Source organism: Paramormyrops kingsleyae, chromosome 10 (assembly GCF_048594095.1).
Source record: "Paramormyrops kingsleyae isolate MSU_618 chromosome 10, PKINGS_0.4, whole genome shotgun sequence".
NCBI lineage: Eukaryota > Metazoa > Chordata > Actinopteri > Osteoglossiformes > Mormyridae > Paramormyrops > Paramormyrops kingsleyae.
The window spans coordinates 4,861,169-4,887,437 of NC_132806.1; the positions used below are offsets into that span (position 1 = coordinate 4,861,169).

Here is a 26,269-nt window from a genome sequence, read left to right on the forward strand (position 1 = left end):
AGGCATCTGAAAAATTTCAAAAACCTGTGCTTGACTCTTTCAGAGAGACATCAAATGTTCCAGGCCTTCCTTTCTGCTGGGTCAGTCAGTCCTCCAGCATTGCAAATAAAAGATGGCTCATCATTTTACTTGGAGCTTTACAGTGAGCAAATTAAAGATGCAGTCCTACATTTTGGTTTTACTGAAAGGAATACAAAGATTGCAGTTGATGTTCAGTACAATGGCCTTGCTTACAGGAAGGGCCAGTTTTTTGTCATGAAGTATGATGAGTCAGTGGAGTTTGGTGAACTTCTGCTGATTTTTGTTAAGGATGATTCAGCTCTTCATTTTCTCATGAGAGTTTATGATGCTGAATTTATTTCTTACTACCACATGTACTCAGTAAAAAAAGACACCGGCAGATTAGAGTGCAGACTCATCAGTGAACTGACTGATTTGTGGCCATTGTCATCTTATGTGAAAAACGGTTACCAGATTATTCCACTGAAGCACAGCATCTTGTCAGACTGAATGTCTTCATTTCATTGGACCAGAGACCAAACTCTTTGTGTGTCTTAACAGATATGGCTGAATCACAGCTGCTAAAGAGCATAGGGGATGCGATAGCAGGAGTGCTTCCGGACCTTCCTGATCAACTTGTTAAGTCCGTTGAAGATACTTTGAAAACACTTGGTGCGGCAACCACAGATGATTTAAAGTACATCACAGAAAACGATTTGCTGCCAGTGTTAAAGCCCATACAAGCCCGAAGACTGGTTGCTGCCTGGACCCAAAATAGTGAGTACAGAACAATGTCACCACACCACCCAATAGCACACTTGTTAACATGGTGTTAAGGTTAGAATATGAATTTTTATGAGTCTAATGATGATGTGATCATCATTATTTCCTGAATAAATAAATGTTGTTATGCAAGCATTACTCAATGTTTAATACTTTCATATCTTCTTTTTAGTCACCGGGACTTCAACACCAAAATCTGTGCATTCATCTCCAGCGGTTGTCTTTGCACCCTCAATTCCTTCTTCACCAGCGTCATCCACCTCTACATCATCTTCAGGAATCTGTACACCATTAATACCAAACTGCTTAGAGCGATTTGAAATACCATGGCAGAGGCTCCCTGAGGAGTTAATACAGAACTTGGAAAGACAGAAAAGACCTAGTGCAAGACAACGAAGAGAAATGGTAAGGATCGTGGTCTCTGAAATGATGAAGATTTGCAAGAATCCAACCAAACACAACATAACAGAGATAGCAAAAAGGATGGTGGCCAGGTATCCAAAGTCTCTGCAAGATGTGATTGATGGTGACGTTATTGGACCAGGATATCATTCTCTGGTGAAGCAACTTCAGGCAAGAGTTGAAAATGTCAAGCGACCTGACACACCAAAGGTTATAAAGCGCAAAGCAGCATCAGATGTTGACACAGACGAAATACCTGCCGAACAAAAAGCAAGTGTTCAAGACACCTATGGATGTATTAGCTGGGAGCCAAAGCATTTGCCACTCTCGGAGACTGTGGAGAGTCAGCTTGAAAAAAAAGAAGAAATGAAGATGTTTAAAAAGAACTACAGTACAGATGTCGTGAAAGAACTAGTCAAGTGCACCTATTACACCCAGCGTAAAGACATCAACAAAGGGGCAAGCATCCAGAAACTATGCCAGGAATGGCCCTTTCTCTTCAATGAAGTTGGTATGCCAGCACATTTCCAAGAGCTGACTGGTGTGAATCTGATGGAAACCTTCCTTGCCAATGTAGACAAAAAAGGGGCACGTCTGTTAAAGTTCCTGAGATATGTTGGGGCACAAAAAAGCAAACGAGTCCTGAACACTCTTCTCAAGCTTCAGACTGAAAGAGGTCAGCCCAGTGGTTGCTCCCAAGAAGTCACTGAGATGCTGCTTCTTTTACTGGCTCATTTTGATGAGAAGGAAGAGCCTCTGTTCCACTGTGTTGAGATGACAAGCCTTGCAGAGGATGTTCAGATGGAGAAAGTGCCACCAACACCCTTCATTATTGTTTGTGGTAAGTAAATAGAGCAAAATTCAACTATTTTTTCAGATGTAACTGCAATGTTATTGTACTCTTGGCTTGTTTAGTTTTGTTATATCATTTCCCACAATTTGTATAACATTTTATGTAGTCCAGAGGACTTTACTACATTCAGTCATTTATTCATTCTCACACACATTCGCTAGCTTACGTACTGAAACACTGGCTAACACAACCTCAGAAGCTCAGCCAGTAAGATGATTCATCCTATGATGTATGTAACTGTTGAAGATGGATTCTGCCTTAATTGGTAATAAAAAAAGAACTAAATACATGGCTTGATTAATTATTGTGCCAAATATAGCATCCAAAAAAAAGCTTTACCAACTTATTTTATTATACATTGACATAGATCAATATTTATCATTTTCAGTTTTAATTTAAAATTAGCACTATTTAATTTTCCCTTTTATTTCCAATCTTATTGTTATAATTACTTTCCTTTTTATGTAATATTTTTATTTGGCACATTAATTACTTTTATCAAGCCATTTATTTGTTTACTACCAATATTGGCAGGGTCCATCCTCCAATTTGTTTGAATTATTATTTTTTTATTATTAATCCCAGGTTCCTCGTGCTTCGCTGCTGAGACATTCATGTTGAGCATCGACAAGAAGATTGTCAACGACCACATCACAACCTTCACCTCCGCCATCTGCCTAATGTTTGGCAGTTATTACTGCTTTAACATACACTACCCAGTGGAACTACGATCAACACTGGAGTTCCTCCAACGGTAAAATTTCTGTTTTTATGGACACTTTTTTTTGGATTTATCAAACGTATCAATCTGATATCCCATCTCAGGTTAATTTTCTCAATCTTTCTCTCACACTTTTTTTTCCATAAAGGTGTTTCTTTTCCATAAATCCTGAGAGAGGCACCAAGGTTGAATCCAAGAAGAAAAAAGTGTTCTCAGTCAATCCCAGAGTCCTCACTCTCATCACAGACATTGCTGACCATGAGTGGATCTAGTACTACCCCTCTTGTTGTGGACAATGTGATAAAGGTGTGTTACAGACTCTACAGATGTTTTTGTTGTTGAAACAGTTGTTACACCTCTGAATGTCAGTGAAAAGTTAACAATTTGGAGTATCACTAAACAAGATTTGTTAAAGTACCTGTTCATTTTTTTTGCTTGTTAGTTCCAGGAGTTTTAGATTATAATTTTCCTACAGTAATTGTGCATTCTAATGATGTAAAAAGGTGGCTGCATGTACATCACTAGCTAGCATTTTGTAAATCAAAAACTTCTGTAAAGTTCTCAAGTGTAAAGTTTTTTTTGTTTCCCTTTTTTTCAATTACATGATGCAGCTTAAAGATGCAGTTTCAGCTTTACTGCACAGTTCTGTGCATAAAATAAGTCAAAGTAATTTATTTTCCTGGAATTTCTTGAATTCAGATTTTATTGAAATAGAAAAAGTTTATTTTCTTATAACTGCATTTGCATATTTTAAAATATGGAACATTTATCTTGTTTTAACATTTTTGTAGTGCAAACAGCACTACAAAGTTCTCAAAGTTACGGTAAAGGTGTTTGCAAATTGTCTGCCACGGTTGATGTAAAATGTATGCTCAAACACTGGTTTTGCACAATTTGAAGAGAAGTCATTGAGACAGTCCTTGGTGATTTGAGTGAAATGTTTAATATTTGATGTTCACAACTTCATAGATGGTAAATAAAATATTTCATTTGAAATATAAGGTGGACATTTGTGTTGCGTTTTTAAATTTTAATAAATTAATGCTTTGTGCATTAAGCTTACAGAATAGACCGATTAAAAGAACTCCTTCTGAAAAAGGTAACTACTAAGCAGGCTTAATAATTTACTTGGACTTAAAAATTATTTGTATGCATGAAATGAAATAACCAGCAAAAGGTGATCATATTTCATATATTCCATTAGGGAAAACCTTTGTTAGCTCATAAAAGTTTTCCATGTTATCTCTAAATTATTATTAATCATAATTATTAAATAGGGGAAACTGCAAAGCATTTTTTTTATAAATTCTGGGAATTTTTACAAAATAAAGTATTGTATTTTATCATTTTTGATAGTTAATTTTACAAGGAATAGATATTGTTTTTTGTGGCACAAATGTAATTTTATAGGTTGTTTTCTTGTTCATTTTAAGGAAAAACATTGTTTTTTCCTTAAGTTAAAACATTTTCTTTTACAGTAAAACATTGACTCCAGCACCAGATTTAGCTGTAGAAACAACAATGACAATGCCTGCCAACCGTAAAAGAAAAAAATGTTTTACCCGTCATTTTACGGTGGAATTCTGGCAACCCCAGCTGCCAGCGTTTTACCGTAGAATCTACATTTTTTTTTTTACAGTGTGTATAATATCACTGATGACACTACGGTCATAAAATGTCCATAGCAATGTCCTGCACACACCAAAGCACTTTAGTCTTCTCACCAAATGGAGATGGCCCTGGCCCTGGCAGATTACTGCCTTCATTACTGTTAAGGAGAACAACCAGTTCTTTGTAGGAACCAACCATCTCAATGACCATACCCAGGATATTTACTGCGTTAGTCTGTTATTTTCTCCTGTGGAAATCTATCAGCATCTCCTTCATCTTGCTGGTATTTAGTTTTAGCTAACAGCAACTGACAAAACACAATAGTTTGTAGTATCAAATGCAAAATTAACATTATGACACATTATCACTACATGGATTAAGTGGTTCCTCAGCTCAAGGTACAGCAAGAAATGTATGTACTTTTATTATCACATAAGAATAAATAAATTAAAATAATAATAATAATAGTTATTACTGTTATTATTATTCGTTATTTTTCTGATATACCTGCAAATTTGAAGACAGAATTAGTGAATGAAGCTCATTTGTAGCCTGGAAACTGCCTGTACTGGTTCTCTGTTGAATAGTCTTAACCCCCAAAACATCCAGGCATTAGTTCATTGCACAAGTCATTATATATTCAGTATTAACTCGTATTCCCATTGTCGGGCCATACAACACAGAGTATCTCCACACCTTCTTAAACACCCTCTGCAGGGATCTCCTCCCTGATGATGAGAGGGGTCTAAGCATGTGGACATTTGGGATGAGTTCAGAACTAGATGGTCAGCTGTGCGACTTCCAGTCTGTAGGCAGACTCATCGCCTTTTATCATAAACACAGTAGTGTCACCTGCAAAATTCAGGATCTTCGCAGACTGATCTCTGGAGCAGCACTGATTTGTGTAGAGACTGAAGAGAAGGGGGAGAGCACACAGCCTGGAGGAGCTCAGTGCTGAGGGTCAGCGTGTCTGATGTGTGCTGTAAGCATACAGATTTCTTGCATTTGTGGAACATTTTCTTTGTGCTGCTGTTTAAATGTGTTGTTGACGCTGCAGTCAGTAATTTTCCACTAGCAGTCTCACCTCTGCATTTTACAGGAAGACTGACCGACTGAGAGCAGGGTGTTTGTGTCACACGTCTCAGTGAGCGAAAACCACACAACCATCAGGTCCTCGGCTCAGTCCCTTCACTAGAAAAACCACAAAGGGTATTTTTTCATTTAAGAGGGGGTGAGCAAGTGAGATGTTATTGACAGCATGAATTAATTTTCTAGCATTTCAAATTCAAAGCTAAAAAGCAGCATGCCCAGTATGTCAGTAATAACACTTAGTCAATACTGTATCAACAGTTTGGGTGTAATAATGTAGAATTTTGCATAATTCAGTTAATATCAGTAAGATACTGGTCATTAACATTATAAGGTCATGTTGCTGAATCTCATTGTTAAGGTTAAATGAATCCATGCATACAGAAAAGACTGTGCTTAATTAATCTTTCAGCCAAAATCACACAGTCAGGCAAATCTGAGCATCTGAGTTGTGTTTGTGTGGAATGGCATGCCATGCAGGTTGGTCTCTGCCTGTGCTTCCTGGGTCAGGCCCCACCCTCTCCAGACTCCAATGAGAATTAGTAGTTGCTGGATAAATGAATGACAAAAGATAAAAATACAAAAGTCATTCTTGCTATCTAACCTCTTGTTACGCGGCACTGTTGTTCAGCTCCGCCCCCGGCCAGGACCACTCGGCTCGGCCCTTGCTCCGCCTCCCCGTCTGGACCCCGCCCATGATTCCCCGCAAGACCGGCCGTCACTTCCGTCCGGCGGAAGTGAAAAGCCGGACAGAAAGAACCTTCTGGAGCTCTGCGCATATTTTTGGATTGTCTTTGGTTTGCTTATTGGTTTGATTATTGTGTATGACGGTTTTGGTTTCTCGGTTTACGATTTCTCGCTTTGCCCTTTCTCTGTACTTCTGCCCTGGTTTGTTTGCTTTCTGGTTTTCGATCCTTCGCCTGGTTTTTGTTTATGACTTTGCGCGCCCTTTGGACTCTGATGCTTTGCTCTGTGTATGTGCTGTGTGTGTGTCTGGTCCGTAGGGAGTGATTGCCGTTTTGTTTGAAAGACTCTCTGTACACTGTGATTTGGTTAGGGAGTAAGGTGTAGGACTTGTTGTTACTGTGTTCTTTGTTTTTACTAGTTCAGTTAGATTTGGGTTTCGTTCGGTAGTCTGGTTTTTGTTTATTATTTTGGCTATAATCACTCCTGAAGCTTTTGCACCAGGTTTGTTGTTCTGTGTCTGTTGCGTGTAAATAAAATAAGAAAAAATATAAAAATATACCCCTTTGTCCACGTGTGTTCCCTTGTGCACCACACCCTGTGTTTCCCTTATTCCCATTCCCCTCTCCCTTCCACTCTGTTACGCCCCAACCTTAGACTGGGGTTCGTAACACCTCTGATTACTGCATAAAATTTCTGATATCTGATAAGTGGAAAATATGTTTAGTGAGTTGCTTGGTGGTGAGATGTTTCCAAAAGGTGAACCACAAAGAGCACAGACATTTCAAAGTTATTTCTCATTGGTCAGTGTGAAAGGCTGTATCATTACCATAACACCGGGCTCAGCACAGTGACTGCACCTGCGCTGCACTGTAGATCACAAGTCAGGCTGCAGACCTTCAGCCCTGAAAGCTAAAACAGGACTTGTGTATGTGTCATGTGTGGTTTAATGAAAATTTACTCAACGTGACATACAGTCGCTTTTGTCACTGGTGACTTTTCTACCCCCATGGTCATTACCACATCTGGGACTTCTACGCCTTGGAGCTGAATGCCTTTCCTGTTCTTGGGGCAGAAGGATCCCGGGGTAGGGTCCGGCCAACACAGGAAGGAGTCATGATGCTGGCATGGGTCTCTCATGTCAAGACATTGATCTCCAGCTGGGTACTCTTCATGGAGTGGAGTGAGGTCCTTGGAGACAGCCAGTGTTTGACATTCACGTGTGGCTGCATCAGGTGTCCACAGTGGCAGCGGTTCTTTGACTTGAGTTCAAATTTTCAGAAGTAGGAAATCTAACAACGGCTCGAACCGGTTCAGCAAATCTTTCCCAATGAGAAGAGGAATGGACTCAAGTTGGAAAATGTATACAGGGTGCATTACGTTCATGGGGCTGATGAACAAATTGAGGGGGATCATGTGCTCCATCCTGGTACCCACTGGTGAATATGCCTGCATGTCCAAAGAGCATTTCCTCGGCTGGAGGGTTTTGTTCTTCTGGGCGGCTAGGTGCTGCAGCTGGTGGAAGAGACTGGCTGACATGAGGGTGATCGATGTCTGTCGCAGTATCGATGAGGGTTCTCAAGGGTGAGAAAATCTTCCAGGGTAGAATTTCTTAGCCATCCCCCTTTCCACCAGGTCACCCAGGAGCCGTGGCATAGGAGTCTGGCCAGGAATTAGTGAGGCGTCACCACAGTTGGGTTGGTGCTCTGAGTCAAGGCACACAACCAGGACAGTGCTGTCGGGCACCAACGTTGGCTCATGCCCTTTGTCAAGCTCGGTGCTGGTGGCAGCAACATCAGGTGCTCTTACTAGGCAGGAGTCAGCAGCTCATTCTAATTGAGGCGGGACTTCTTCAGTGGTTCAGTGGGTTCAGGTGAGGGTTGTGAAGTCCTGCGTGATTTGTGCATCCGTCCTAGTCATTTTGGATCTTTCTTCCGAAAGTCCTCTAGACTCCTGAGGGGATGCTGAGCAAAGAAATCACGCAGCAACTGTAGTAGACCTGGCTCCTCTTCTTCCCTGGTTCGTCCAGGCCTCGAGTCGTAACCTTTCCTCCTGTCTTGCCGGTTCCGTGGTGGATTCCATCGGGAACTTGTTGGAGAGCTTGGATTAGGGAACTGGCTTCCCAGCCATTCTCCCCGCTTGTTCCAAGGCTCTGTCGGTCTTGGTTTTCCCTTGTTAAGAGATCGCTGTGTCTCTCACTGGTCCGGCTGGGTCTTTGACTGCTGTGGGGGTGGACCAGGGTAACGTTTACTGCGGCTTGCTGCTGTCCAACCTTGGTCATGGATTAGTGGTTGAGGATGAGGGTGGCCACCTTCCAACGCCAGGTTGGAGTCTGTAGTTCCAAGGTTCAGAACTGCCAGCACTTTGGTTGCCTTATCGGCTGCTGCTCTTTGTTTGTGGCATGCCTTGATTGCCAGTTTTCACAGTTATTGACTTGTCATAGTGCAGGGACAAGCGATGAGTCCAAGGTAGTGGTTTATGGTTGGGTGGAGATTCTGAAGGAATAGAGCCTTGAAGGTCGCATCTTCTTCAATGTCTGGCTCATTTTTGGACCCAAAATATGCTTGATGAAGGCAATTGTAGTAGGCTTGGGGAGCTTCTTGTCTTCCCTGTTTGACATCCAGTGCAACGGCGATACCTTGTTTTGACTCAGGATCAGATCAGCGAACTCTCGAGTCAGTGCTTCGTGTAGCAGCTTGGGGTCGGCCTTGGTTCGACTGGGCTGTTGATCCAGGAAGCTGCAGACCTCCAGGCTAGATGTGATAGTGATGAGGTAGACCCAATCCTCATTAGTCACATTGTCCAGTCTTTGGAGGTGGAAGTCAATGTCTTAAGAACATAAGAACATAAGAACTATACAAACGAGAGGAGGCCATTTGGCCCATCGAGCTCGCTTGGGGAGAATTTAACTAATAGCTCAGAGTTGTTAAAATCTTATCTAGCTCTGATTTAAAGGAACCCAAGGATTCAGCTTGCACTACGTTATCAGGAAGACTATTCCATACTCTGACTACACGCTGTGTAAAGAAGTGCTTCCTTAACTCTTTCATTGTCGCCGCCTAGTGGTTCGGACGCATACGTCCAAATTTTCAATAACAAAAAAAAATGACGTTCAATAAAAGAAACAAATGTATCAAATCAACCAAAAACGGCTTGTTACACTACAAAAAACCTTTCAGATAATATCTGTAGAAAGTTGCGCAATTTTTGTGCCATGGTTTTTTTGTAACAAGTAAAAATAAAATGACCATGGTAGCCATCTTTAAACGGGTCGAGTGTCGGGAAGTAAAATATAAGTGTTAATAAAATGAAAACTAAGCACTTCAAACTATTTCTTTCACGGCCAATACTTCATAAACCGTCACAGTATTAAGACAAAACACGCATTTTTCCATAAATATGACTGTAATGCTCTCAAATAGCTTGCTCACTCATCGCGGAAAAATGTCAGTCGGCATTCTGTACATTCGTGCAATGTTTTTTATCTTCGGAGTTTTAGAAGAAAACCAATGAATAAAATGACAAAGTTACCCTCGTTTGAAAGCTTGATCTCTTATGTACATAAATCAATCACTGTAATCCTTCATTGTCAAGTATTTTTTCAGATATATGCTCTGCTTCCCTGCTAGCACATTATTTTTTACGCACTGAACCTTTGCCCATGGTTATGTTTCACCATAATAAACTTTTTACATGAACATCAAATTACAGTGTCATTTGCTTCATCCAATAGAGGTGTGTCTAAGGTTTGCAAAATGGTATGGGATGTGCTGATTGGGCATTGTTTTTCGCGCTGGGGACATGAATGCGCAACTTATTATCTGCAGGTGCAGTATTTGTGGGAGTGTCTCGATTACGCATTGCGCACGTAGTCTCCGTGAGTTTACCCAGTTATTTTCGGACAACAACTTTTTTGACTGAAGAAAAATGGCTCGGATGACTTTCACTGTTGAGAAAGCACAGAAGATGATTTTGAAGAGTGGTTCGGGGGAAGAAAGTGTCGCTTTTATCCATTGATTCGATGGAGGAGGACGCTTTTTTGCGCGGAGAGGATGCAACGCTCGACATAAGTACATTTATTTACAGTTTACTCTTTTATTCTATAGATTTTTATAATTCCGTGATTCAGTAAATTACAATTAACATTTGCTTTGGTAACACTTGTATTGTGGTACATTGGGAAAAGTTCCGCATCGCCTTTGTCAAGCTTTGAAGTGTGCAAAGTAATGCAGCGCTTTTGGCTTTCACTTGGGCAAAGTTACGCGGGGCTTTATTTGGGCAAAGTTATGCGGGGCACTTGTCGGCCTTGTTTGAGCAAAGTTATGTACAGTACTTGTCGGCTTTGTTTGGGCAACATTATGTACGGTACTTGTCGGCTTTGTTTGGGCAAAGTTATGCGGGGCACTTGTCAGCTTTGTTTGGGCAAAGTTATGCGGGGCACTTCTCGGGCTTTGTTTGGGCAAAGTTATGCGGGGCACTTGTCGGGCTTTGTTTGGGCACAGTTATGCGGGGCACTTGTCGGGCTTTGTTTGGGCACAGTTATGCAGGGTTAGGGTTAGAAACAAAATGTTTCTTATGACCCATAAGTGGTAATGCATTTAGAAAGAAAGACGCTACCCCAAAAAACACTGCTAGTTACACTGTGGCCAGTTTGGATAGGTTTTGGATAAGTTTGGCACAAGTCGTGTGAATAAAATATAGATTTTCCTACAAATGTGTGGTGATGATGTGTGACAAATTGTTACTTATGACCTATAAGTGGTAATGCATTTAGAAAGAAAGTTGCTACCCCAAAAAACACTGCTAGTTACACTATTGCCATTTTGGATAAGTTTCAGATTAGTTTAGGTTAGGTTTTGGATAGGAAAGGCTCCCAGTTGCACCATTTGCTCGTTCCTCCGTAAAACCTGTTGGGCTGCATCAAATGATATGAAATTGGGCACACATGTAGAAAACAAGTTTGGGAACCAGATTTTTAAAATTGGACCTATTCCATCATGTAGTTTTTGAAATATTTACAAAAATCCAAGACACAAAGACAGGTTTTTGTATTTTTCCAGCTGTTTTTGTTATATTCGCATGTCCATAAATTATACACAGGTTATTCATTTCGTTATTGAACTTCCTACAATCAATTGTAAAGGGGTCAACTTTGATTTTAGGTATCAGGCATGTGTCTGTGACTTTTATATCTGAAGTTATAAGGTAATTATTCCAAAGAGGGAAGAAATGCCCCCCCATGCAAGGGGCCCCTGGTGCCCTCCATAGAGTTAAATCCAGTTTGAAATGTTCTCACGCTAATTTCCACCTATGGCCACGAGTTCTTGTATTTGAACTAATGCTGAAGTAACTATTCGGTTGAACAGTGCAAAACCTGTTAGAATCTTATAAACCTGGATCATGTCCCCCCTCAGTCTCCTTTGCTTGAGACTGAACAGATTTAGCTCAACTAACCTTTCCTCATATGACATTCCTCTAAGACCAGGAATCATTCTTGTGGCCCTACGTTGCACCTTTTCTAAGACCGCAATGTCCTTTTTAAGGTATGGTGACCAAACCTGCACACAATATTCTAGGTGAGGTCTCACCAAGGAATTGTATAATCTTAGCATTACCTCCCTTGACTTAAACTCCACATACCTGGAGATATACCCCAACATCCTATTGGCCTTTTTTATTGCTTCCCCGCACTGGCGAGAATGAGACATGGAAGCATCAACATACACACCAAGGTCTTTCTCATAATCAGCTACCTTTATTTCAGTAGGTCCCATAAAATACCTGTACTTTATATTTCTGCTCCCTACATGGAGTACCTTACATTTGTCTATGTTAAATTTCATCTGCCAGGTATCGGCCCAGTCACTAATTAAATCAAGATCCCACTGTAGCTGCTGAGCCGCTAGTTCAGTATCTGCTACACCACCTACCTTGGTGTCATCTGCAAGTTTCACCAGTTTACTGTATATATTGGTGTCTATATCATTTATGTAAATTAGGAACAATAGTGGTCCTAAAATTGAACCCTGCGGTACCCCACTATGAACGCAGGCCCACTGTGACATTGTGCCTCTTATAACTACTTGCTGCTTCCTATCTGTTAACCAGTTATCAATCCAGGTCGCTACAGTTCCTAAAATACCTGTTGCTTTGAGTTTAAGTAAGAGCCTCTTGTGGGGGACAACATCAAAAGCCTTTTGGAAATCTAAGTAGATGACATCATAGGCCTTCTTATCATCAACTTCCTGAGTAGCTTCCTCAAAAAACTCCAACAGATTTGTTAAACAGGATCTACCTCTCCTAAATCCATGCTGGCTATCCCTCAAAATGTTATTTCAGTCCAGGTAATCTACCATTTCCACTTTGATTATAGCCTCCATAACTTTACCAGTTATACAAGTTAGACTGATTGGCCTATAGTTTGACAAATTACTTCTATCCCCTTTTTTGAAAATGGGCGTTATGTTGGCATGCTTCCAATCAGAAGGTACCACACCTTCAGATAAGGATTTTTGAAACAGTAAAGTTAAGGGTCGGCAAATAATATCCCTCATCTCTTTTAACACTATAGGTAAGATGCCATCAGGGCCCTGTGATTTATTTATTTTGAGCTTAGCTAGGCTTTGCAAAACATCAGCTTCAGTTATATATATATTAGTTATAGACGATGCTGGATTAGTAATAATAACTGGTAAGTTACTAGTGTCCTCAACAGTGAATACCCGTGCAAAACTATCATTGAACTCATTTACTATATCAATGTCATTTTCAATTATAAGACCCTTACTATCCTGCAGATTAGTAATTTCAGCTTTTAGAGCTCTTTTAGAGTTAAAATACTGGAAGAAACTCACTGATTAATTAAACTCACTGAATATACATCTCTTGTTCATTTTTAGTATAAAGTCCTTATTCTTAGCATTTCAGTTTAGATTTCTTGTCAGGTGAAAGTGTTTATGACCAGATATATGTGTGAGAAATATAGTGATTTTTGGTGGCTGTCTTGGTACTTTAAGTTACATTAAGCCTTTTCCTTATAATGGGCGTCAATGGAGGGGAAAACGCTTAACGTAAAATAAAGTCCATATTCCTTGTATTTCGGTTTTGATTTTTTGTCAGGTGAAAGTCTTTATGACCAGATGTTGTGTGCGAAATTTGGTGATTATTGGTCGCTATTTTGGTACATTAAACCACATTAAGCGTTTTCACATTAAGTGTTTTAGAATGTCCCCACACCGATCCATAACATTTGCTACTTTTAGAACGGCCCATGCTCATTTGACATGGATGATCGACGATCGTGTGTCCGGGGCGCCGGGCCAGTTTTGATTAGGCCCTACGGGTAGGCTTGCCACGATAGACGGTGTTGACGGTGTTACCGGTTTTAAGACGCAACACCGGTGACATCACTTTTCCACCGTGATACCGTCCCCACATTTATTATTTTTTTTAAAGACTGCTGACTTGTCATTTTTGTAGCCTAATGTCATTTTGGAAGTTTTTCTTTTATATTCGTTTCTTGTTCATTCGTTTAATCTTATTTAAACTTTATTTATTTATCTTTCTATTTTATTTTCTTATTCGTTTTAAAAACGTTCTAACATAGGCTACGTAATAAACGTTCTATGGTTGTTATTTGTTTGGTTCCAACTTCCACAGTTTTTTCAGCCTGTAGCATTGTTGTGTTTTTTGTTGTGTTATGTTAATAAAAGTTATGTTTAATATCAGTGATTTTTTTTTTGTAGTTTCGTTGTCGTCCATTCAAACAATTGACGCCGAATTGCCAATTCCCGCAAAACTAAAAATGAAAGTATAATACGCACGCATTTATAAGCTATTTAAAAGCAGGAAAAAAAGAGGAAACCCCCACCCCACGGTGATACTGGTATTACCGGTGTTGTCACATGTCCATTAACCGGTGGGGAAATTTCCTCATCGTCACAACCATACCTACGGGTGCTACGGTTGAAAATTGGGAAAAAATTAAATTCGACTTTTCAAAAATTCAAAACTCGTCATTTGAAAATTGAATTCGCCAGAGTGACGATTTGATGCCGTTTTTCTTCGTCACCATGGGTTCCGTTTTCGTCAATGACGAGAGTGACGAGCGGCAGCGGGAACCCTGAGGACTCGAACTTAAGCCACTCTGCTAAGTCAAGCAAGGTGTACACTGAGCCCATCTGACGGCCCATATGTCTCCTGAAGTTGGACCTCATTTCAGGGGGCAGTTTGGTGAGGAGGTGTGCTACATGGGATCCGCAGCGGAGCTCAGTTTCCCATTCTTGTCCGAGGGTTCTAAGGAGGCCTATGAGAGCTTAGATCCTGAGGGCAAATCGGTCAAATGCGGTGGTGTCTCCAGAGTGGATGTCAGATGAGTCCATAATTGTATTTATCTTCTGCAAGGCTAACTGGTGAGGCTGGCCAAATCGTTCATTCAATGCTTCCATAGTATCTGAATATGGGGTTACTGAGTTTATGAACAAGTCTGCCATTAGTTGTGCCTTCTCTAGCTTCAGGTGATCTAGGAGTACCTGATACTTGAAGAGCTCAGTTGCGTCTGGTGGTAGGAGGTTTAGTAAGGCCAGCTTCAGCCGGGCGAATTCGTTTGGATCTTTCCTGCTGAAGTCAGGGATTGTTGGTTGGGGTCCTCTATAGGACAGCTCTTGTCTGGCTATGTTAGTAGGGGGTCTCGAATGAGGCAATTCAGTGACCTGGGATTGGTACATCTGCTGGCTTAGGGTTGGTATCTCAGCCCAGGGTTGCTGCTGCCGCTGCATGGCTGGAACTTGAGGGCTGTAAGCATTCTGCTGAGGTCTCAGAACTGCCGTTGTTGCCAAATATGGAGCTGGGGTAGCTGTACGTGGAAACGCGTCTCCATATTCACTTTGGATGCTGAGTGACTTAAGTAACTGTGGCTGGTCATTGGGGGGCTGCTCTGAATGCTTGTTTAATGTTTGTGTAAACATGATCAAGTGTGTTTTCCAGGGTTCGTACGGGTGCTGGAAATCCTGGAAAATGCTTGATTTTTAATATAGTGTTTTCAAGGTTAGAAAAGTGCTTGGATTTTGGACAATGTGCTTGAACCTGCTTGAATTTGAAATTGCATTGCTTTAATAATAATTCGTTATCTTACGGAGTAGTTTTCCTTTTAGCTAAAAATGCATTTTGCACGTAACGAAAATAACTCCGCTCGAGTCCGCGCTTGTGGCTGTAGTGGTGTAATCGTGCATTCCATTTGCCTCGGGATCCGATTTTCGGATTCCGATATTACGTCACATCCGCTAAAAACTCGGGAAAACCGAGTCGGATATAGTAGCAATACCATGGATCCATATGGAAAAAGCAAGATTTTTTGCTTAGCCGGACAACTTGTCGGATTTAAGGTACCTCAGTTTAAATGGCCTTTATCTTCGTTCACTTACAATTAGCCCGAACTACCTTAAATCCGACAAATAATCCGACTAATCATGAAATCCAATTCTAGAACGGTTAATTGGTAGCCATTGTTACCAATATCACTTGATGTAGCTGTCGCCAGGAAATTGGTGTTTATGTATTTATTATTTATTTGTATTTTGTTCAGTGAATGTATTTTGTTTTATTTTGTTGGCAACAGGTTATTATTTGTGATATTATTTGTAAAAGGTTTAATGTAGAGGGTTCTTTGTAACAGTGCCTCCTACTGTTCAGCGGAACAGTCTATTTACGCAATCACAGGACTTAGCGTAATGAGCAGCGGAAGGAAGGCCGGGTTAGCAAGCAGAGTGAAGTCAGAGTGAACAACGGCTAAGAAAAGAAAATCAAAAGGGTTTGAAAGAAAGATACAATGTAGTAATGTCTCCTAAACTCTGGTCAGAAGGAGCACACGGTATGTCATGGTTTTGCCTTTTCTTGTTTTAATATGTATGTTTAATATGTATGTTTAATATGTATGTTTGTTGAGTTTTCGCTGTCCTGTATACATAGTAGAAGTGTGTAGATTGCTTATTTAAGACCCGTAAATGATCATTGTATGTGTAATGGTAGTGTTTCTTTATTTCAGTTTTCCCGGTGGTTCATGGTGTGATTTGTTACGTCGATGGGAGAAAATAAATAAATAAAATTATCGCACTAAACATCTGTTGAATCGTGAACTAACTTCTGACAGAAGAAAAAACCTAGGAGCCGTTATAGTGAAAAACGTGTCTAATCTACGGCACAATGGGAGAAAATGTGCCACTCGATGGAGTAGATTCACGGAGTGAAGAGTGAAGTTGACTTCGCCAGGGTTTCCTCAAGGCGCTACAACTTTAACTAGAAAGATGGGACTGTGCTTATCCGAGGTAATGTTGCGAGCTTCAGATTAATGCACAAGAAGATCGATAGTGCTGTAGCCGTAACGGATTATTATCAGCGCTCTCAGGTCAGATTGTATTTTACAGTTTTGAATTTACTTTCTTTATTCAGCTTGCAAAAATATGTGTGTATATGTATATATATATGTATATATATAAAATAATGGCTGTTAACATTTTAAGTTTTCTATTACAATTTAAGTGTGCTGGTGTTTGAATATTGTACATGTTTGTAGTGTCTCTGTAGTTCTTAAATTTAAAAGTGTACATGGGACAGTGTTAAAATTGTATAGTTAAATGTTAACTGTGGTGTTACAGTAGTTTAAAAATGGAACAAGGTGCTTCAGACATCTGTGTGCTAGAGTCAGTACTTCAGGCTCTAGAAGATGAAAGGGCAGAGTTAGAGGAGAAATTAGAAATTGAATTTGAAGCTTCTGAAAGACAAAAAATTGAGGAACGCATAGCTGAGATCTATGCCGATATTGAAATACATAGGGTAGGGCTTCCATTTTCTGCAAATGAACAAGGGGTTAGACGTTCAAAAAGAGAAAAACGCCCAACGGGAAAAGTGCTTGAGCTTAGAAAGGCTGAGATTATAAAAAGGGAAAGAAAGTTTATGTTTATATATGTGAACTTCAAGGCAGAGGCTCAGTATATTAGAACTAGACTTAAGCAAGAATGCTCTAAAGTTGAATTAGGCGACATGATAATAGCTATAGAAAACTTTGAGTCAAAGCTAAAACAAGAATATGAAAGCTTACGCGTGTTGACCACCCCTTCTCAAGATATAAGAAGGAGAATGGATAGCTGTACTTCTACTACTAACGAACTAGTAGCACTTTTGAAAGGTCGTCATGCAGAGGTCGGCACAAAGATGTTTGATGTAGAGGCTGCTAAAGCAGCACTCTCTCATTTACTCCAAGGAGAAGATGCAAGGTCTATTTATGGATCAACAGTTTCAAGAGCTGGAGGTAGTAGTCAGCAAGGAAGTCAGGTGTCAGTAAAGAAAGCAGAAGTAGCTGTACGTTTGGCATCAAAACGGGCTGAAATCAACAGAGAAAAGGAAATCTCTGCTCAAAGAATGGAAATATTAGCCCAGCAAGAGAGGTTAAAGAGGCTTGAGGATCAAAGGGACCTTGAAGTCATGGAGGCTGAATATAAGGTATATGCCGAAGAGGAATTGAGACTGAATTCTGAAATAGGAGATACTGGAATAATAAGCACCTTGCCTCCAAAACAGCTTCCAAGGCAGCCTAATAGCTCCCCATGTGCCCAAGATCCCCAAGATATCTTAGTACCTTCTTGCAATGAAGATAAGCGAGAGATGGGAGTAAATGATGTCTCATTGGTTCAGGCTTTAAAGGAATCTTTAGTAACATCTAAGCTCCCAACCCCTGAACCATTCACGTTTACAGGGGACCCACTTAAGTTTATTGAATGGCATACCTGCTTCAGGGCATTAATTGAAACGTCCTGCACAAACTCGGCTCATAGGCTTTTCTATTTGAAAAAATACATAAGTGGGGAAGCACTCCGTGTGTTAGAAGGAACATTTTACAGGAGTGATGAAGAAGCATATACACAGGCTTGGGATTCCCTGAACAAACGCTATGGTCACCCTTTCATAATCCAAAGAGCATTCCGTATGAAGCTGAGCACCTGGCCAAAGATTGGACCTAGAGAATCAGTGAAATTAAGAGAGTTCAGTGACTTCCTTATAGCCTGTAAGAATGCAATGCCCCATGTTCAAGGACTTCAGGTCTTAGATGACTGTGAAGAAAATCAAAAATTGTTACAGAAGTTTCCTGATTGGGTAACAACCCGTTGGAATCGGTATGTCACTAAAGTGCTGGATGAAGGGAAGTCATATCCAGGTTTTACAGAATTTTCAGATTTTGTAGAGGAAGAGGCGCGTATTGCATACAATCCAATTTCCTCTCTCCATGCTTTAAAGGGTATGGATCATAAACCTGCAAAAGAACAGAAGCGTTCCCAGTCAAGCACCTTGTTGACAGCATTGAACTTGTCTCAAAGGACACAATCCACCTCTTATGACTTAAATGCATCAGAAAACAGTGTCCAGCTTAATCCTTCTGCCATTCAGAACAAAGGGCAAATAAGGTGTGTTTGTTGTCAGCAAAGTCACTTTATTTATAAATGTGACAAATTTGCAACAATGTCGCGAGATGAAAAGAAAAGGTTTGTCATTGACAACAAAATGTGTTTTGCTTGTCTTAGAGTTGGTCATGTCTCAAAAAACTGTAAAAAGAAGGCCACTTGCAATATTTGTCGGCAGTGCCATCCTACTCCACTTCATGAAGAGCGTCCTCAAAGAAGAAAGCCAGAGGCCTTAGAGCAAGAGCAAGATAATTCTGTTGCCTTGTGCAGTGTAAAAACAGATGCCAGTGATCGTACTTCAATGACTGTCCCTGTTTGGATCTCTTGCATAGGAAAAAACTGTACAGAAACATTGGTGTATGCATTGCTAGATACGCAAAGCAGTAATACCTTTATTGATCAAGAGGTTTGTAACAACATCCAAGCAGACACAGAGTCTGTCATATTGAAATTGTCGACAATGACTAACAGGGGTTCTAGAGTGAATTGTCAACGAGCAACTGGACTTAGAGTGAGGGGATACTATTCAGAAGAATACATTGAGTTGCCACCTGCATACACCCGAGAATACATCCCATTGGAACAAAACAGTATTCCTACCTGTGAAACAGCAAAAAGGTAGAGCCACTTACTCTGTATATCATCAGAGATGCCGGATCTATTGAATTGTCCTGTAGGTCTTTTAATAGGCTATGACTGCAGCAGGGCTTTGAAACCAAGGCAGGTGATATCAGGAGAAGATTTTGAACCATATGCAGTCAAGACTGATTTGGGCTGGAGTATAGTGGGATCCAAAACATCTTACAATAGCTCAAGGAATACGACAGGGTTCTGCCACCGCATTTTTGTAAAAGAACTTCCAGCTATTGCTCCTGCCTTCATCATTAAGGCTTTGGAAATGGATTTTTTAGACACAACTCCAAGAGAAAAGACAGTATCTCAAGAAGACATGCAGTTTTTACACTTGCTGAGTCAGGAAATTCAATATAATAAAGAGGGACATCTGGAAATGCCCTTACCCTTTCGAGTGCGTCCACAGCTTCCCAACAATAGGCAGCTTGCTATGGTAAGACTGAAACATCTAAAGAGAAAGATGGTGAAAAGTTCAAAATATAAGGAGGATTACTTAAATTTCATGGATGGTATGTTTCATGATGGTGACGCTGAAGAAGTAGGCGATGCCCCAGAGGAGGCCATTACTTGGTACATTCCTCATCATGGAGTGTACCATCCTAGAAAGCCTGAAAAATTGAGAGTAGTATTTGATTGCTCTGCTAAATTTGAGGGCACCTCTTTAAATGAGCATTTACTCACAGGGCCAGATTTAGCTAATGCTTTGACTGGAGTACTTTGTAGGTTTCGTGAGCATCAAATCGCAATTGTTTGCGATATTGAAAAAATGTTTCACTGCTTTCATGTCAGCCCACAAGACAGGGATTTCTTAAGGTTCCTATGGTGGAAGAATGGGAACATTGACGGAGAGCTTAAAGAATATCGGATGCGAGTGCATATTTTCGGGGCAGCATCATCACCAGGATGTGCTAATTATGCTATGAAACATCTAGCTACCAAATATGAGAAAGAATACCCATTGGCAGCAAGTTTAATTCGGCAAAATTTCTATGTGGATGACGGTTTGATCAGCATTGATTCAGCGGAGCAAGCTATCCAGGTGATCCATGATGTACAAGAAGTCTTTGTCAAAGGAAAACTGCACCTACACAAATTTGTGTCTAATAGCAGAGAAGTCTTGGATTCTATTCCTGAGAGTGAACGTGCCACCATAGTAAGGGATGTTGATTTCAATTGCAAGGAGCTTCCAATGCAGAGTGTATTGGGGGTAAAGTGGAACGTAGAAACGGACACATTCTGGTTTAATGCCGTTCATAGTGGAAGGTCAGCCACTCGACGAGGAATCTTATCTACAGTTGCAAGTATATTTGATCCATTGGGATTTTTGTCCCCTTTTATATTGACTGGAAAGAGAATCCTTCAAGAAATGTGCAAACGTGGTGTGGGATGGGATGAACCTCTTCCACCTGAATTGAAGCCCAGATGGGAAACATGGCTCCAAGACTTGGAAAATCTGCAGCAAATAAAAAATACCAAGATGTGTCATTCCTAAGAACATTGGCATAATTCAAAAAATTGAGCTGCATCATTTCTCGGATGCCAGCACTGAAGGCTATGGGCAATGTTCGTATATTAGAATTGTCACTGATGAGCAGGTCTATTGTGCACTGGTCATGGGCAAGGCCAGGGTAGTACCTTCCAAGGTTGTCAGCATACCACGGCTTGAGCTCACTGCAGCTACAGTTTCTGCCGCGGTAAGTAGCATCCTCCGAGAGGAGCTAACTTTGAAAATAGATCAGGAATTCTTCTGGACAGATTCTCAGGTGGTGCTTGGATATATCAAGAATGAAGCCAAGCGTTTTCATGTATTTGTGGCTAATCGTGTCCAAAGAATAAGAGATTCTACAGACCCAGATCAATGGTTTTATGTGGATACAAGTCAAAATCCTGCAGATCATGTATCTAGGGGTCTTACGGTGGCAGGTCTGCTTAATTCAATTTGGTTAACAGGACCTACATTCTTATGGGAACGAGAACTAGCAATATATGAGAGTTCCCCAAAGCTTCTTGTAGGAGACTCAGAGGTAAAGGTCCTGAAAACTGATGCCTTCATGAAGGATAACTTCTTTGAAAGGCTTTCGAGGATTTCAGACTGGAATACAGCCCTCAACGTTATAGCTCGCATTCAAAGATGGCCTAAGAGAGACCGGTCCGGTCCCATCACTGTAGAGGAAAGAGAGAAGGCCGCTCATGCACTTATTAGAGCAACACAGAGGGAAAGCTTTGAAGAAGTGTTGAAATTGTTTAGTCAAAGGTCAGCGAATTTGCCAAGGACTCATAAGCTATACCAACTAGATCCTTTCATAGGAAAAGGATTGCTTAGGGTTGGAGGACGACTGAGAAAGTCTTCTGTATCTTTTGATTCCAAACACCCAATAATCCTTCCTAAGGAAGGCATCGTCACTCAACTTATACTTGACAACTGTCATAAAAGCACTCAGCATCAAGGCCGAGGTCAAACACTGAATCAACTCAGGGCCTGTGGATACTGGATAATAGGTGCTAGCAAAGTAGTTGCTAAGCACATCAAACATTGCATCATATGCAGAAAGGCACGTGGTCAAACTGAAGAACAACGTATGGCAGACCTACCTGTTGACCGTGTTGAACCATCACCCCCATTTACTTATACAGGAGTTGACTGCTTTGGTCCATTCTATACAAAACAAGGCCGGAAAGAATTTAAGAGGTATGGGCTTCTGTTTACGTGTCTGAGCTTAAGAGCCATTCACATAGAGATGTTAGAGGACCTCACAACTGATGCATTTTTGAATGCTTTGAGATGTTTTATTGCAATAAGAGGAACGGTAAGACAGATTAGATCTGACCAAGGTACAAATTTTGTGGGGGCAAAAAATGAATTGCAAAGGGGTTTGATGGAATTGGACAAAGAGAGGATCTCTATATATCTTGCAAAAAGACAATGTGACTTCCTGATGAATGTTCCTGAGGCCAGCCACACAGGAGGCGTTTGGGAACGTCAAATAAGAACAGTCAGGAGTGTGTTGAACACTGTTCTTGAGCAAGCTAAAGGAAGACTTGATGACACCTCACTGAGAACTTTCTTCTACGAGGCCATGGCGATTGTCAACAGCCGTCCACTTACAACGAACACAATCAATGATCCAAAAGGTATGGAACCATTGACCCCAAATCATTTGCTTACGATGAAGTCCTCTGTGCCCCTTCCGCCTCCAGGCACCTTTGTTAGAGAAGATTTGTATGCCAAGAAAAGGTGGAGAAGGGTGCAATATTTATCCGAACAGTTTTGGAGCAGATGGCGTAAGGAGTATCTGGCTAATATAAGCCTCCGACAACAATGGCATGTGCCCAGAAGGAATGTGCAAGTTGGAGATGTCGTGATTGTTAAGGAGAACAATATTCCCAGAAATGAGTGGAAGGTAGCCAGAGTTGTTGAAGCAAGTGCAGATGATGATGGGTTAGTTCGAAAGGTTAAAGTTCAAATAGGACAAAGAAATTTAGGAAAGAAAGGTGAACGCTTAATGCAACCATTGTTTCTTGAGCGTCCAGTTCAAAAAATAGTGGTACTTGTAGAGAACAATTCTTAAAACCGTTTTGAAATCCTCCCAAAACTTGGTTAGCTTATCATTTAAACATAGTATGTATATTTGAGTTGAAAATTTGTGTGAAAATTACAAGATTTATTTTGTTTGTGTTGCTAATATAAATTTTTGTAATTTGGTGGCAGTGTAGCTGTCGCCAGGAAATTGGTGTTTATGTATTTATTATTTATTTGTATTTTGTTCAGTGAATGTATTTTGTTTTATTTTGTTGGCAACAGGTTATTATTTGTGATATTATTTGTAAAAGGTTTAATGTAGAGGGTTCTTTGTAACAGTGCCTCCTACTGTTCAGCGGAACAGTCTATTTACGCAATCACAGGACTTAGCGTAATGAGCAGCGGAAGGAAGGCCGGGTTAGCAAGCAGAGTGAAGTCAGAGTGAACAACGGCTAAGAAAAGAAAATCAAAAGGGTTTGAAAGAAAGATACAATGTAGTAATGTCTCCTAAACTCTGGTCAGAAGGAGCACACGGTATGTCATGGTTTTGCCTTTTCTTGTTTTAATATGTATGTTTGTTGAGTTTTCGCTGTCCTGTATACATAGTAGAAGTGTGTAGATTGCTTATTTAAAACCCGTAAATGATCATTGTATGTGTAATGGTAGTGTTTCTTTATTTCAGTTTTTCACGGTGGTTCATGGTGTGATTTGTTACGTCGATGGGAGAAAATAAATAAATAAAATTATCGCACTAAACATCTGTTGAATCGTGAACTAACTTCTGACAGAAGAAAAAACCTAGGAGCCGTTATACTTGATAACACATTACGCGCGGTGCTTCACGTATAAAACTCCGTAGCAACACGTCCACAGATAAATTGGACGATATAGTGTGTGCGACCGATTTAATGAGCCACAAATGAGAAGTAGTGCTTAAACAGGATAAAGCTACAACTTTCCCTTCTGTTGATAAAGGGCGCAGCCATCTTCGATTCTGAACTCGGGATCCTCTGCGTTATCCGAGATATTTCTCGGATCTCCGAGAAATGGGAGCGCGCATGTCATCACTTCCGGCTTCGAAACTCGGAAGCCGAGTTCCTAGGGCAAATGGAATGCACGATAACAGTCTAAAGGGCACTTCCTTGCCAATTTGTTATTGATCGTGTAATTCACGCGAAAGTATTCAACAATTTAAGTTGAAATGTCATATTGTGTTTTTTTTTAATAGCACAATGGATTTAAATGTGAAAAAGTACATACAGCATATATAAACGTAATTTACTGCGGTTGTTAGGTGCTGGAAAAGCATAAAAATGCACCTTGAAAGTGCTTGAAAAGTGCTGGAATTTGAAGTTGGAAAAGGTGTAAGAACCCTGGTTTTCTCCTCTAGTTGCAAAGTTTACAAGCTGGGTAAAATGTGGTAAGACTGTCTTCAGGTTGGCTTGATTAACTCTCTGGGGTCGAGTATGTCGTCGGCGACATCGCGTACTTTTCGTGTCTATTTCAGTTTATATCTCGCTGAAATCTTAATGTAGAATCATGAAAAAAACGCTGGATAAATCCGTAATCTGTCTTCTTTTCAAAACGTCCATTGTCGGAAGTATTAAAGATTTTTTAATTAGGTTAAATCGGCAAAAAAGTAAAGCTTGTCATCTTACTTTGTTTTACCTGCATCGGGGGCGTGTATACCGCTCTCACCTGAAGATCGCTATTCACATTCTAAATAGCCGCATTAGCGCGTATTCAAATCGCATTCGCATGGTAATTTGATTAACAGCGCAACGGTGAAACGCGATCCAGATACATCCCCTTCAGCGCCATAAAAGGGGGTTGGGGACGTGGCCAGGTGACAATGGCTCATTCATACACATGAAAGTTGCTACATATTCAATGAAAGGAGCCAGAAATAGTTACATGAGTTAGGTTTTTCTTATTTATTTATCCAAATGAATGTTGCAACTACACCATTTAGTCATCTTCATGTAGCCAAGACTTTGGTGATCAGATATCTGGGATAAAAACAAACTGCCAGCATTGCTTACTATGTACTTTTATAATGTTTCTGCAAATGTTCCAAACTGCATTTTGCAATGTCTATATTTTGATGTCAAATTTCAAACTTAACAAAAATCTGACATATTTACAATATATATTAAAATAAAGATGAGTGTGATGGCAAAACAAATATATAAGAAATAATGTATTTGTCATGAATTAAGTTTATGATATTTGAAGAAATGTGTGATCATGCCCCAGTCAGTAAAAGTGTGTTTCCTACCCCTAGGCTCCAGAGGGTTAAAGTCTCCAGCGATTATGTAAACACAGTCTGGGTTTGCATTTTGCATTGTGTTAATTGATTGGTAAAGTATGGACTGTGCTTCGTTTGTGTTAGCACTAGGGGGGGATATACACAGCTGTGATGCTAACGGCTGTAAATTCCATTGGTAGATAGAATGGACGGCATTTTAACATAAAAATTCTACATCCTACGAGCAATGGCTGTGGACAATTTCAGCATTTGTGCACCAGTTGTTATTTGTGTAAACACACACACCTCCTCCCCACGATTTGCCGGTCAGAGCGCGACTTCTGTCCGCACGGAATGTTGTTAGTCCTTCCAAGATAATGCCGCTATCCGGGATTGTGGAATTTAACCATGTCTCAGTAAAAATAAGAGCACAACAGACTCTCACCTTGCGCTGGGTGGTTAAATCCAGTCTCAGATAGTCCATTTTGCCTTCCAGTGAATGGACATTTGATAGCAGCATAGAAGGAAGTGCAGGTTTGTAGGGGTTAGCCTTTAGCCTGGCGCTGATGCCGGCCCAAGTCCCATGTTTTCGTGGTGTCTCACACCGCTTGTGTTGTCTCCTTCGGCGTTCGGCAGGAGGGTCCGCCGCTGTGTAGGTCTTCGGGTCTAGCCGCCGGGCGATTCCTAGCTCGCTGAGTGTTTTAATCCGTTCAGAACTCCGGATCGAATCCTAAAAAGTTCGAGTTCTGATATACTGTACTAAACACATCTAAGCACATTTATCAAAACAGCAATTTGTAAAGTAAGAAAATAAATGTATCCAAACAATGTGTCCTGCCCCAATTGTCCGCTCCTTCCGTGTGCCACGCCCCCTTTTTAACCCCATGTGGAATCCCTGTGTGATCAGCTGTTTCTGGTTGTTGTCATGAGTCCTCTGTATTTAGTCTGCGTTTCAGTTTGTTTCCCGAGTCCGGTCATTGTATTGCCCGTCTGCGCTTTGCCTGCCTTACCTGTAATTAAACCCCGTATTCCCCGATACCCTGACGTCTGCGCCTTTGTCTCCTTTCCGTCCCTGCTCGGCATGACAATATTATTATAATTAAATGTATTAATGGTCTATTATTAATATTAAAATAATAAGAAATCTTTTTTTAAATGTATTTTATTATATAATAATTACTGTTACTGTCTATCATTGTCTAAATGTATTTTAATGTCTAAATATACACTCACCTAAAGGATTATTAGGAACACCATACTAATACGGTGTTTG

General features: G+C 40.5%; 1 long non-coding RNA gene across 1 annotated transcript; it reads left to right on the forward strand.

Annotated features, from left to right (window-relative positions):
* The first annotated feature begins 1,194 nt into the window (after positions 1-1,194).
* On the forward strand, positions 1,195-3,760 carry LOC111851255 (uncharacterized). Its single transcript, XR_011993407.1, has 3 exons — positions 1,195-2,026; positions 2,624-2,792; positions 2,908-3,760. It is a non-coding gene; the product is annotated as an uncharacterized lncRNA (long non-coding RNA).
* Positions 3,761-26,269: the final 22,509 nt, after the last annotated feature.